At 47.5% G+C, this 12,043-nt stretch overlaps 1 protein-coding gene across 5 annotated transcripts in view; it reads left to right on the forward strand.

The window, feature by feature from the left end:
- STOX2 (storkhead box 2) overlaps window positions 1-12,043 on the forward strand; it is a 159,425-nt gene that overhangs the window by 79,445 nt on the left and 67,937 nt on the right. Inside the window, exon 1 of one of the 5 annotated variants that reach the window (XM_084877752.1) lies at window positions 255-804. The exons of the other annotated variants lie outside the window; for them this stretch is intronic. The gene's annotated coding sequence lies outside the window, so the exon portion shown is untranslated. Of the gene's footprint in view, window positions 1-254; window positions 805-12,043 lie in introns of those variants that run through there. 5 annotated transcript variants of the gene reach the window in all.

The raw sequence follows: 12,043 nt of genomic DNA on the forward strand, positions 1-12,043 counted from the left end.
TTCCTTAAAGACATAGCGAGTCTTCAGCTTTCTTTTTAAAAAGAAAGAAACAATGCTATCATTATGAGAACAGATGTGTCTTTAAAACTCGCAAACAATGCATTAAGAAATCGTATTACATAAATACATAATACATAAACAGATACTGAGGATAAATTATTCAAGATAAACTTAAAAGGTGTAAAGTGGAAAAAGATGATGTTCAAGATAAAAATAAATGACAAAAATTAAAAAAATAAGTGTACCATTTCAAGATGAACATTCAAAATGATACATATCCCGGAACAGGTAAATAATAGACACAAGGTTTTCTCCGCATTTTATAATGTGTGGTAATAATGCACCTCACTTAATTGAGGGCCTATAAGATGCCAGCTATATTCTCTCACTTCATTCAGCCGCCCGTCCTCAGGTTGGCACTGTGACTACACCAGTTTACAGGCATCTGAGCTTGAACTTCAGATACAGTTACGCTTCAAATCCAGACCTGAGTTTTCTTAGTAAGAACCTTCAGTGCTTCACCCTCCCCTTAGAATTACAGTCAAGCCAATAGTGTTTTTGAGCAGACCCATAAAAGAATTAGGAGATGGAAAGTGGGCAGCGAGCGAAGGACCAGCAGGCCGGCTGTTAACAGGAAGAAAAACGTGGTGTTAGGACAGAAATGGCACATGTGCTGAGGACCAGAGCAGCCCGTCGTGGTGAGTGGCAGTCACGGACCCTGGTCCTTTTCCAAGCCCGTTATCGACTCTGCGCACACAGACTTCTCCGCTGGCTTTTGGCTGAAGAAGAAGTCAGCTCCAGCAGGTGCCTCCGGGCCCAGGTGTGGGAGAGGCGGCCGGTGGCCTGGCCTCTCTGTGTCCCGGGCAGCAGACACGGGAATAATAATCACACTCGTGGGGTTGTTCTGAGGATTAAATGCCTTCCTAGATGTAAAACCCCGAGAATAGTGCTCAGTAACTGTTACTGCTTATTATTATTATTGATAATAAGCTTGGGGTCTGAGTATGGGAATATGCAGCTTTGGGTCTCCAAAAAGGGGTCATGTATTTCTTATTACCCCATCCCCTTTTTTTTTCTTAGAGGTAGGAAAGGTTTACCTGCCAGTAATGACAACCCCCTGACCTACCGGGAGCTGTTTTTTTTAAAAATAATAATGTCTTTTAAAAAATTTTTTTGTTTGTTTTTTTACAGAGAGGAAAGGGAGAGGGATAGAGAGTTAGAAACATCAATGCGAGACAAGCATCGATCAGCTGCCTCCTGCACACTCCCCACTGGGGATGTGCCGGCAACCAAGGTACATGCCCCTGCCCGGAATCGAACCTGGGACCTTTGAGTCTGCAGGCCGACGCTCTATCCGCTGAGCCACACCGGTTAGGACGGGGAGCAGTTTTAATAGCGTGTTCAGACTAGGCTGGTTTTACAGAATAGACATGGCACTCTCACGTGCTGCCGATCTGGAAGACTCCATTAGGACGAAGTAGCCATAATGTGGCCAGCTGGTGTTTCTGATGGGAGGGAGGGGTGTGCGTGTGCGCTGGGGCGACGCCCTAATGATGGCTGCATTCGGCCTTTTCAGGGGCTTCACCCAGCGCGCTGCATCTGGGGGGCTCTGCCCCCAGCCTGCCTGTCTCCTCCTTCCTGTCGGCAGGTCAGAGAGCAGACCCCCAGGAGGGCACAGGCTCTGAACGCACTCGGCCATGTGCCTCTTTCTCCGTCGGCGGATTGTCTAGGGAGTATGTGCTAGGCCAGTGGTCGGGAAACTCTTCAGTCCACAGAGCCAAATATCAACATCACAACGATGGACATTTCTTTGGAGAGCCAGATTTGTTAAACTTCTTCTAACGCCACTTCTTCAACACAGACTCGCCCAGGCCGTGGTATTTTGTGGGAGAGCCACCCTCCAGGGGCCAAAGAGCCGCGTGTGGTTCTCAAGCCGCAGTTTGCCGACCGCGGTGCTAGGACGGGCGTGGGGTCATGGTCCTCCACGGAGAGGACAGGACTGCCCCTGTTCCCCGCGGGGCAGCAGGCCTGCTCCGTGTCGCATTGCTGGCTTCCCAGCGTAGTGGCAGCTCCTTCCTGACACACAGGCCTTCAGCCCGGCCGCCCGTCTGTCCTCGGTGCACTTGCTCCTGCGCTGGCTCAGGGGGAGCCGCTGGAACCGGGAGACGGTTTGCGATCGGGCATTGCCCTCCTGCTCATTGCCGCGTCATCCCAGCCCCCTGCATGCCCGCCGCCCCGTCGCTGCCTTTCTCTGCGAAAGGACGGCTCTTGGGGTTCACAACAACGGCAGAACGCGTGCGCGTGAGGCTGCGTCAGTGCCATCGGGGCGGGGAGGAGTGTGGGTTTTGCCCTCTCAAGGCTCTGAGAAAAGTATATCCCATGGAGGGAGGGCTGCGGAGAGAAGGCGGGAGAGAGGAGAGCCCTGGCCTGCAGAGAGAGCTGCCTGAGAGGCTCCGTGACCACTGGGTGGTCGGGAAGTGGGTCCAGAACAGACTTGTCATTGTGCAGAGACACACATTTTACTCGTGTGTCCTGCCACAGTGGATGTGGGCCCTCACCCCGTGCGTGGGCTGAGCCGTAGTTGAATGCCTGTGTGAGGTGCAGCAGCCGGACAAGCAGATGCTCACTGCTGCCTGATTGCCTTTGCACATCCATGTATAGCTAGGTATCCCAGCTGTATGGCTTTAAAAAAAAAATTTTGATTTCGGAAAGGAAGGGAGAGGGAGAGAGAGAGAGAGAAACATCAGTGATGAGAGAGAATCATGGATCTACTGCCTCCTGCATGCCTCACACTGGGAATCAAGTCTGCAACCCCGGGGAATGTGCCCTGACCTGCCCTGCTCAACCACTGAGCCACACTAGCCGGCCGGCCATAGCTTTTGTTTTTTTAACAAGGAAATTGGATTTCATAAAGTTTAAAGCTTAATGTGATATTGGAAAGCTATATTTCTTTCCTTTTTTTTTTTTTTTTTTTTTGAGAAAGAGCCATCTTTCCTTTTTATGCCATCCCTCGGTGCTTTTTGAAAACCTGGTTCCAGACCAATTCAGATCTATGGTGTTCTTTCTTTTTTCTTGCATAATATTCCAGGAGATGCCTGTGGCTTCCGGAGGTGTCTCCAGTCAGAGAGACTGAGCCTGACCCACACCAGGCGATTCTATTGGGGATAATGAAAGTGTCTTGACTAGTGTCAAAATAGCCCTTAAGAACACCCTCTGGAAACTAGGATTTGTTGTTAAAACGGTGATACTTAAACCCACATTCTAGCTTACGAGAGACACTTTAAAAAAAAATCTCTCAACAGGCCTTCACTTATCTGTCACACATGTGGGCTCTGGAGCTGCCATGTTCTGGTGTTCTCTCCTGCTGGCTCCTTCGGTGGCACCAGCTTCTAGATGCAGCGAGGTGTCCGTGCAGGAGTCCGGGCCGGGACCGGCGCTGGCTCCCGCTCTCAGGCGTTGCAGACTGCTGGGGGAGGCGGGAGCTGGGAGCAGCTCCGTCTGCCTGGAGGGCAGCGTGCCAGGGGAGGAGAAGCCCAGCCGAGTGTGGGGAGTGAGGGACCGGGAGGGCCTTGGCGAGCAGGCGACCACGCGGCTGATCACCCAGACGGGAACCCTGGGGCCAGGGAAGGGGACATGCTGGTCAGTGCACTGCAGAGCGGTCATACACCCCAGCTATCCCAGGGGGACCGAGACCCCTGGTCACCCTGCGTCCAGGGGTGAGAAGTCGGCATGCCACTCAAGAGGGGATCAACAAGGAGCCGTGCAAAGTGTTTAAGGTGGACCAGACCACCCGCTTTTGGCGGGATAGTCCCGATGTTTAACAATTTGTCCCGTGTCCCGAGGCGTTTTAAGCCCCGATTTTTGGCGCGGGATGGGGGATAAATGGTTAAAAATCAGGACTGTCCCACCAAAAGTGGGACGCCTGGTCACCGTAGTTCAAATCTACAGCGAGTGATGTGATGGAACTTGGCATTGTGGGAAGCACAGGGGAGGCGCGGAGACCGTGTCAGTGCTGTCCCCGGGCCCGGGCCTGAGGAGGGGCTGGCCGGGGGGGTGACCGGGGAGGCAGAGTCGGGGAGACCTGAGCTGTGTGTGGAGGCCCAGCTGACCGTCAGATGCAGTGGGCGAGCAGGAAGGAATTGATGGCGTCACTGACGGAGGTGGCCGAGCCTGGGGAGGAGGAGGTTTGGGGGGCGGGGGCTGGGGGGGGGCGTTGGTGACTTCCGTTTTGGATGTGTTGTATTGGAGGTATTTGTGCAGCTACAGGCGTAGAGATATTTGAGGGACAGTTTTCCCCTTATGTGTTACCCTGAAAACCAGCCTGTGTGATAGGTCCTGGCATCGTGGCTTGTGGCTTCAACTCCCACAAAAGTCCCGAGAGCAGTGATCTGCTTTGTTTCACTCAAGGACCGAGTAAGCCTTGAGTCATCCGGTTCCTGCGTTGAGCCTTGAGGAAAGCGCTGTTGTGGCTGCTCCTCTCGAAGCAACTTGAACGTGGCTGTGAGCCGGGGAGCCCGGCTTTCTCCCCGCCCCGCCCCTCAGCAGGGTGGACGGTGGACAGAGAGCTGAAGGCATGCCCGGCGGGAGAGCTCCTCATCGGACCGGTGTTCCCAGCCCCCTGCAGAACACGGCTTCCAAAACACCGAATATTTGTAAAGTTCTCATTTTCAAGAGCTTGCCTACATTGTCCCATATATTCCTGGGAACATACATATGAGGTTGGCAAGAGGCAGAGCCACATTCTAAATGGCCATGCAATAATAATCGTCAGTATGACAGTGCTTTCTGAATGCTTTACTGATTCCCGTTTCCATTGCTTTGATATTTACACTTTTTAAAAAATATATTGTATTGATTTTTTACAGGGAGGAAGGGAGAGGAATAGAGAGTTAGAAACATTAGTGAGAGAGATACATCTATCAGCTGCCTCCTGCACACCCGCCACTGGGGATGTGCCCTCAACCAAGGTACATGCCCTTGACTGGAATCGAACCTGGGACCTTTCAGTCCACAAGGCCGATGCTCTATCCACTGAGCCAAACCGGTTTCGATGATATTTACACTTTTAAGGTGCATCAATTTAGGTTTCTCCTGAAGCTCCTGGGTGATTTCGGAAGCAGAAACATTTATTTGAATTTGTGGACAGATACATGTATCAGAGGTTGCCCCAATGTGTTTTAAATGATAGTAGTTAATTTTATTTTGATAGTGCAGGTTTTGCCAAAGACATAATTGGGAACGGCTTTTCTTAAGTATTTAATTACATTGAAATGAAAGTGATTACATAAAAATCTATTAACCCCCCCCCCCCCCACACACACACACAAAACACGGGAGTTCTGGGTCATAACACAGGATGCCCAATGTGGGCATTATAATGATTTCCATTTTGGGGGATACTGTACTTAAAACTGCAGTATCTTTATGTTTGGAAAACCATTTGCCATTTACTTATACTTTACCACATCCTCCCTTCCCCCAAAAGGGTTTGAGTTGGATTAGGTAGATTTAATAGGGTGATAACATATTAAAGTGACTGATAACATATTTAAGTATAGTATGCTTTTAAAATTAAATAAGTGGAAAATCGGACAAAGGGAGAACAAAAGGAAGAAAGCTGGGGTGTTTAAGAATTCAGAAAAAAGAAGACATAGTGCTGGAAGCAACAAGAAATTCAAACTGCATTGCAACCTATTAAGAGATAAAAATATAAATATGATATTTAATTGAATAATTAAATAATTGAATAATTAAATCTTCTCCTCTCTCTTGAATGCCCTGTCCACCCTTGCTCTCTTAAATCAAGAATTAAGAGAATTCAGTTTGGCTCAGTGCATAAAGCATCAGCCTGCAGACGGAAGGGTCCCAGGTTCCATTCCAGTCAAGGGCATGTACTTTGGTTGCAGGCACATCCCCAGTGGGGGGTATGACCGTCATCCCTCAATAAAGTTGTTTGAAATATTTAAAAATTGAAAGCTGGCACCTACCAGCTAATCGCAACTTGGCGTTTGAGCAGTGTCTAAGCACGCTGCCAGTGGCCTGCCCCACTGGGTCCGGGCGTGGTGTGTGAGCAGAGCTGGTGGGAAGTCACCAGCACACGCCCCACTATAAGAGTGATGTCTGTAGCCAACAGGCCTTTTGTTTCATCGGTGGGTGCTTTGAGCTCAGTTCCCTGGCCGAGGTGTTGGCACTGACTCCTGATGAGAGATGAAAGGTGAGTCATGAAAATCCAGGACCCCTGGCTCTATTTTGAGTAACCGTTAGAAAAAATATTGCAAGCTTGCTGAAGTGGCTGTAACATCTTCTCCCATCGCCATGAACATTCCTTGTGTGAGACGGGTTTCTCAAGTATGACTTATTAAAACCAAACACCGGAGCGTTTTAGGTACACGTTATCCCTGCAAATAGCATCGCCACCCAGCCAGGTTAGATCAGTAACTTAGCACGCAGGAAGCAAACTCATTTGTCACATTAAAAACTTCACGGATGTACTTAGTTTGTTCAGGGGGTGAGCATAGACATTTAATAAAGGATGACCATTTCTCTCTAAATCACAAAACGACAAAGAATTAGGAGGTTAACAACATTTCTTTAGATAAGTCACTGATGGACACACTTCCTAATATTTGTCATGTTTTCCTTTGTTTTATTTATTCTGATTGTATAAATTGAAATGTAATTTTATCGCTGCAATATAATAAATAAAAATTTGGGAAAATGAAAAAGTGTAGGTTTACATTTTTTAATTTTTTATCTCATTTTCCTCCACCCCCCCAAGTAATTCATTTTTTAAATTTTTTTAAAATATATTTTATTGATTTTTATACAGAGAGGAAGGGAGAGAGATAGAGAGTTAGAAACATCGATGAGAGAGAGTCATTTATCAGCTGCCTCTTGCACACCCCCTACTGGGGATATGCCCGCAACCAAGGTACATGCCCTTGTCCGGAATCGAACCCGGGACCCTTCAGTCCCCAAGCCGACGCTCTATCCATTGAGCCAAACTGGTCCCGGCCAAGTAATTCATTTTTATTGTATTTTACGCAAGTATCCTTTGACACAGGTAGTGTGAGAAGCACTAGTACCACGATCCATCTGCAGCTGAAGAAATAAGGGCCATTTGGTTTATCAGCACTTAGGGTTTCTTTCAGTTTGTAGTTGACATTCAATATTATATTCGTTTCGGGTGTACCGCAGAGTGGGTACACATTTATATACCGTGTGAAATGATCCCCCAATAAGAGTAGTTCCCAACTGACACCATACATAGTTATCACAGTCCTGGAGGCCCATGCATGGAAACTGTGCAAGAGTAGGCCTTCCTTCCCGGCTGCCGGCTTCCCCTTGGCCCCGGGACCCGGGCTTCCCTCCCAGCCCTGGCTTCTGGGCATCCCGTTAAATTAACATATTACGCTTTTATTATTATAGATTATTGGCTGTATCTCATCTTACAAACGTTCCCTTTTCCATGAGATTTTAGTGACGGCCTGTGCCTTATCGGGTCTTCACCATCTTTTCTGTTCTTTTTCAACGATAGTTGTTTCCAAGTTATTTTTTTCCCCCGTCAGTTTGTTTACAGTAAGAGTCTATTTTATTCACAGAGTTTGTTCTTTCAAATGCCACGGCTTCCGCATGGTGACTTTGATTTCCATAACTCACTGTCACCGTGGAGACAACATCCTGCCTAATTTTAGGATGTTTGTTTTGAAATGCATTTTAGATTTCCAAGCCTTCAACTTGTAATATCACTCATTACATTATATCAACCCTGATTAAAAGTGCTGGTCTAATAGACTGCTAATTATAAATATCATAACTTCCTGATTCATAGGTTGAGGCTCAACCACTGAGCCACACCGGCTGGGCACAAAGGAGTTATTTTTAAAACGAGAGCCGTAAGGTAAAATTGGTAAATAGAGTCAGCTCCTTGGTATATACTGGGTAGAGGTCTGTCTTCAGATTTGTGACTTGTAAAACCTATCAGTAGTTCATTGGGTGATATGGATTTTTACGTGGTTTATCACAAACTTAACTGCTTGGTGACCTGGACCTAAGGATGGGGTATTAGTAACTGTGTAATATGGATTTAAAATATATGGATTAAAAAAACACACCCATCTTTAATTAAGGGAATGCTGAATTATGATGTCTCTTGACGCATCTACCATGTTTGGAATTTTTAGGCGTACGATGGGTTTCTCAAGTATGACTTATTAAATATATATATATATATATATATATATATATATTTCATAGAGGAATGGAGAGAGAGAAACATCAATGATGAGAGAATCATTGATTGGCTGCCTCCTGCACGCCCCACACTGGGTATCGAGCCCACAACCTGGGCATGTGCTCTTGACTGGAATCGAACCTGGGACCTTTCAGTCCACTGGCCGACACTCTTATCAACTGAACCAAACCAGCTAGGATGGTAATAAGGATTTTTACGTGGTTTAACAAACTTAACTGCTTGGTGACTGGACCTTAGGATGGGGAATTAGTAACTGGGTAATGTAGACTTTTCAGTGGTTTAACATACTTAACTGCGTGGTGACTGGGCCTTAGGATGGGGTTTTAGTTTCCTAGGGCTGCTGAAAGAAAGCACCATCAACCTGGCGGCGTACAGCAGAAGTCCATTCTCTCAGCGTCCTGGAAGTCCGAAGTGGGAAATCGCGGTGTCGGCAGGCTCAGGCTCCCTCCCAAGGCTGCGAGTCCTTCCTGCCGCTCCAGCTCCTGGTGGCCCCGCATGCCCTGGCTGGTGGCTGCATCCCTCCAATCTCTGCCTGTCTCCTCAGGGCTGCCGCCTCCTCTGGGGCGTCTTCTCCTCTCGGTGTCTCCCAGGACCCTTGTCCTCGGCTGTGGCCTCACACAGCTAACCCCGGGTGACCTTCTCATCCCAAGATCCTTCGTCTACTGGATCCACTCACTGGACTTAGACCTACCATGTTAGGGGCCACCCCTCAATCCCCCGCACATGGTAACAGATCTTTTTGGAACTTCCTGAGCTTCTCGCGAGGGTTGTATCTGATGTGGGGTATTGGCTGCTGGAGGAGAGGGAGCGGTGGTAGGGTGGGGACGGCCGGCTTTGGCGTCCACAGTCCTGGGCTGGAGGTCGGGTTCCAGTGTTCTCCTGGGTCAGGTCTCTTAATTGCTCTGCGTCTCAGCTTCCTCACAGGCAAAATGACATGGTGAAGAGCATCGTACGCCTAAAAATCCCAAACATGATATGAATGCGTCAAGAGACATCATCATTACAGCATTCCCTTAATTAAAGATGGGCATTTTTTTTTTTTTTTTTTTATCATTTTTGAAATCAGGGTGCCCCTTGCAACCAATCACTGGTTCCTTGACTTTGTGGGTTCAGGGTTTCTTTCATACTTCAGTGAGTTTTTCATGGCACTCCTAAGGCAGTAATAATAATAATAATAATAATAATAACAACAACAACAACAACAAAATCCCCAGCACCCCTCCCCCCAAACCTCATGTTGTTCTGTTCGCTAGGTGGTTAGGTCCAAACGGCTAAGTAAGTATTTCAATGATGTCCTAAAACCTCGGGAGCAGTTTGGAAAGTATTTCGTCCTGCAGGAACGAAATGGGTGCATAGGCTGGGCCCCGCGCAGCTTCCCAGTCCGGGGACAGAGGATGGAAAGTGCTCCCCACTCGTGCTCCACGCCGATTTTTACCCAGCGACCCCCACAGGGCCGGCGGCTTCCTCTGAGACTGAGATAACCCCGCTGGTGCCGACGTGATGCCTGACAGAGGTTAAGTGCTGTTTTCTAATTTGGTCAGACTAGACTTACCCCTCATCCGCAACGGAAAAGCCTGGCTCTCTTCCCCTTCCCATGTCCCGGTCCTCGTTTCCCTTACTGGTGTATCTTTTATTTTATTTTAAACATATTTTCATTAATTTTTTTCTTTTACAGAGAGGCAGGGAGAGGGATAGAGAGTTAGAAACTCCATCAGCTGCCTCCTGCACACCCCCCACTGGGGATGTGCCCGCAATCAAGGTACATGCCTTTGATCAGAATCGAACATGGGACCTTTCAGTCTGCAGGCTGACACTCTATCCACTGAGCCAAACCGGTGAGGGCTGATGTATGTTTTACATCTTATTCTACACGCATTGCTTCTCTTACATTTCCAACCCCTGGATTTTAACATCCTCGGGTTGTTTCATAATTTCTGCGTCTGATACCTGTTCCGTGAATGCGTGTTGGCGGGTACCCCTTCCCAGAAACAACAGAGGAAGCACCAGGATGCATAGAGCTTGTGGCTTTCTTCATGTGCGTGGCTGCCCGCCACTCTACGCCAGCAGCTCTGACCCAGCTCCGTTACATACATAGGTCAGGGATGGGGATTAATATCATACAAAAGCCCTTCGTTGATCTTCTCATGACCCAAACTCACTCCTTTCTGAGATGACTGTACTGAACGATGAATTCGATGTACGGACAGAGACTTCAGTAATATGCGTCTGTTCATAATATTCCTTCTTACCCAGTCTTCTGGTTCTCTTCAGTTCTTTTGTGGATTCAAAAAAATATTTCTTGAGCACCTCGTTGTTTGTGTACAGGGCAGTGGTCGGCAAACTCATTAGTCCACAGAGCCAAATATCAACAGTACAGCGATTGACATTTCTTTTGAAAGCCAATTTTTTAAAATTTAAACTTCTTCTAATGCCACTTCTTCAAAATAGACTCATCCAGGCTGTGGTATTTTGTGGAAGAGCCACACTCAAGGGGCCAAAGAGCCACATGTGGCTCACGAGCCGCTGTTTGCCTACCACTGGGTATAGGGGACCTGCGCCTACCGACTGAGTACCAAGCATATGGTGATAGGCAAGACGGTATCACACAACGTTCTTAAAGTACTCAGTGCCAGGCACATAGGAAGTCCTCAGCAAATGGAATTAACATTAAGTTCATGCTTTATGCATTAAAAAGCTCCACCAGCCCTGGCCGGTGCGGTTCAGTTGGTTGAACGTTGTCCCATGCACCGAAAGTTTGTGGGTTCGATCCCTGGTTGGGTTGTGTACAGGAGGCAACGAATTGATGTTTCTCTCTCTTTCCCTCTCTCTAAAAATCAATAAACATATATTTTTAAAGATAGCTCCACCAGAAGGATGCACGGTACATCCATAGGTCGTGAATATTTTATTGTGAGCTTTGGCTAGAGAGAGGGAGCTGGACGTCTCTATGACGAGACAATGTCTCGCTTGTTGACATTTGTCTGAGCGTCATGCCTGGCCACCCACTGCTCTTCAGTGATGAGGTTGCACATGTGTTGAAGGATGTGCCCTCAACCCATTGAAAAATGTGTCTAATCCTGAGGGATAGCTGATCCATCAAAAGTGGTAAAACCCCCTCAAGGATTAGGAAGTCATTAGCCTTCGTGCCTAATGTGTAAACAGCAGAGGACGCTGGTTTGGGCTCCATCAACGTAATTCTGATGTTCACAGATCAGCAGCCAGCAGCTAAATCAACTTTGTCACCGGGAGGAGGTGCGTCAACAAAGGCACAATCCGATTTACTGTTGATTGATCAGCCCTCTAATTTCCTTTTAGTGTAGGCAGCTGTCAAGCACATTTCTCACCTCTTTGTGATACACATATGTGCAAAGCTTCCTGCTTTAAAAAACAACGGAGAAGATATTTAGTGGGTGTAGACCACGCATGCCTCACTCCGTAGGACTGGATTCAGGCTGTTAGGTCCTACGATGAATCGCTAAGAGGTTCTGGTTCTCCTACCTGCAAGATAACCCTTCACTCCTCATTTTCCTAACCTGTATACACACCCCTCTGGGTCTCTACTCCCCTTTCCTTATAGCTCTCCTTTTCTTAAAGAAATCGATATTGCATAGTTTCCATTTGTAAATGGGCATTTTTGGCACGCCACAAAAAGTTCTTGTTTGTAAAATATGGGCCAACTACTGTTTCAACTTGTGAAAGCAGCAGCCAGAACCGCAGGGCTAGTGCCATGTTGAGACGTGACATTTACATGGATTTTTCCCTATCATGTGGTTTAAAAAAAACACGAAA

The sequence above is a fragment of the Pipistrellus hanaki genome (genome assembly GCF_964339955.1).
Source record: "Pipistrellus hanaki genome assembly, chromosome: 3".
Taxonomy (NCBI): domain Eukaryota; kingdom Metazoa; phylum Chordata; class Mammalia; order Chiroptera; family Vespertilionidae; genus Pipistrellus; species Pipistrellus hanaki.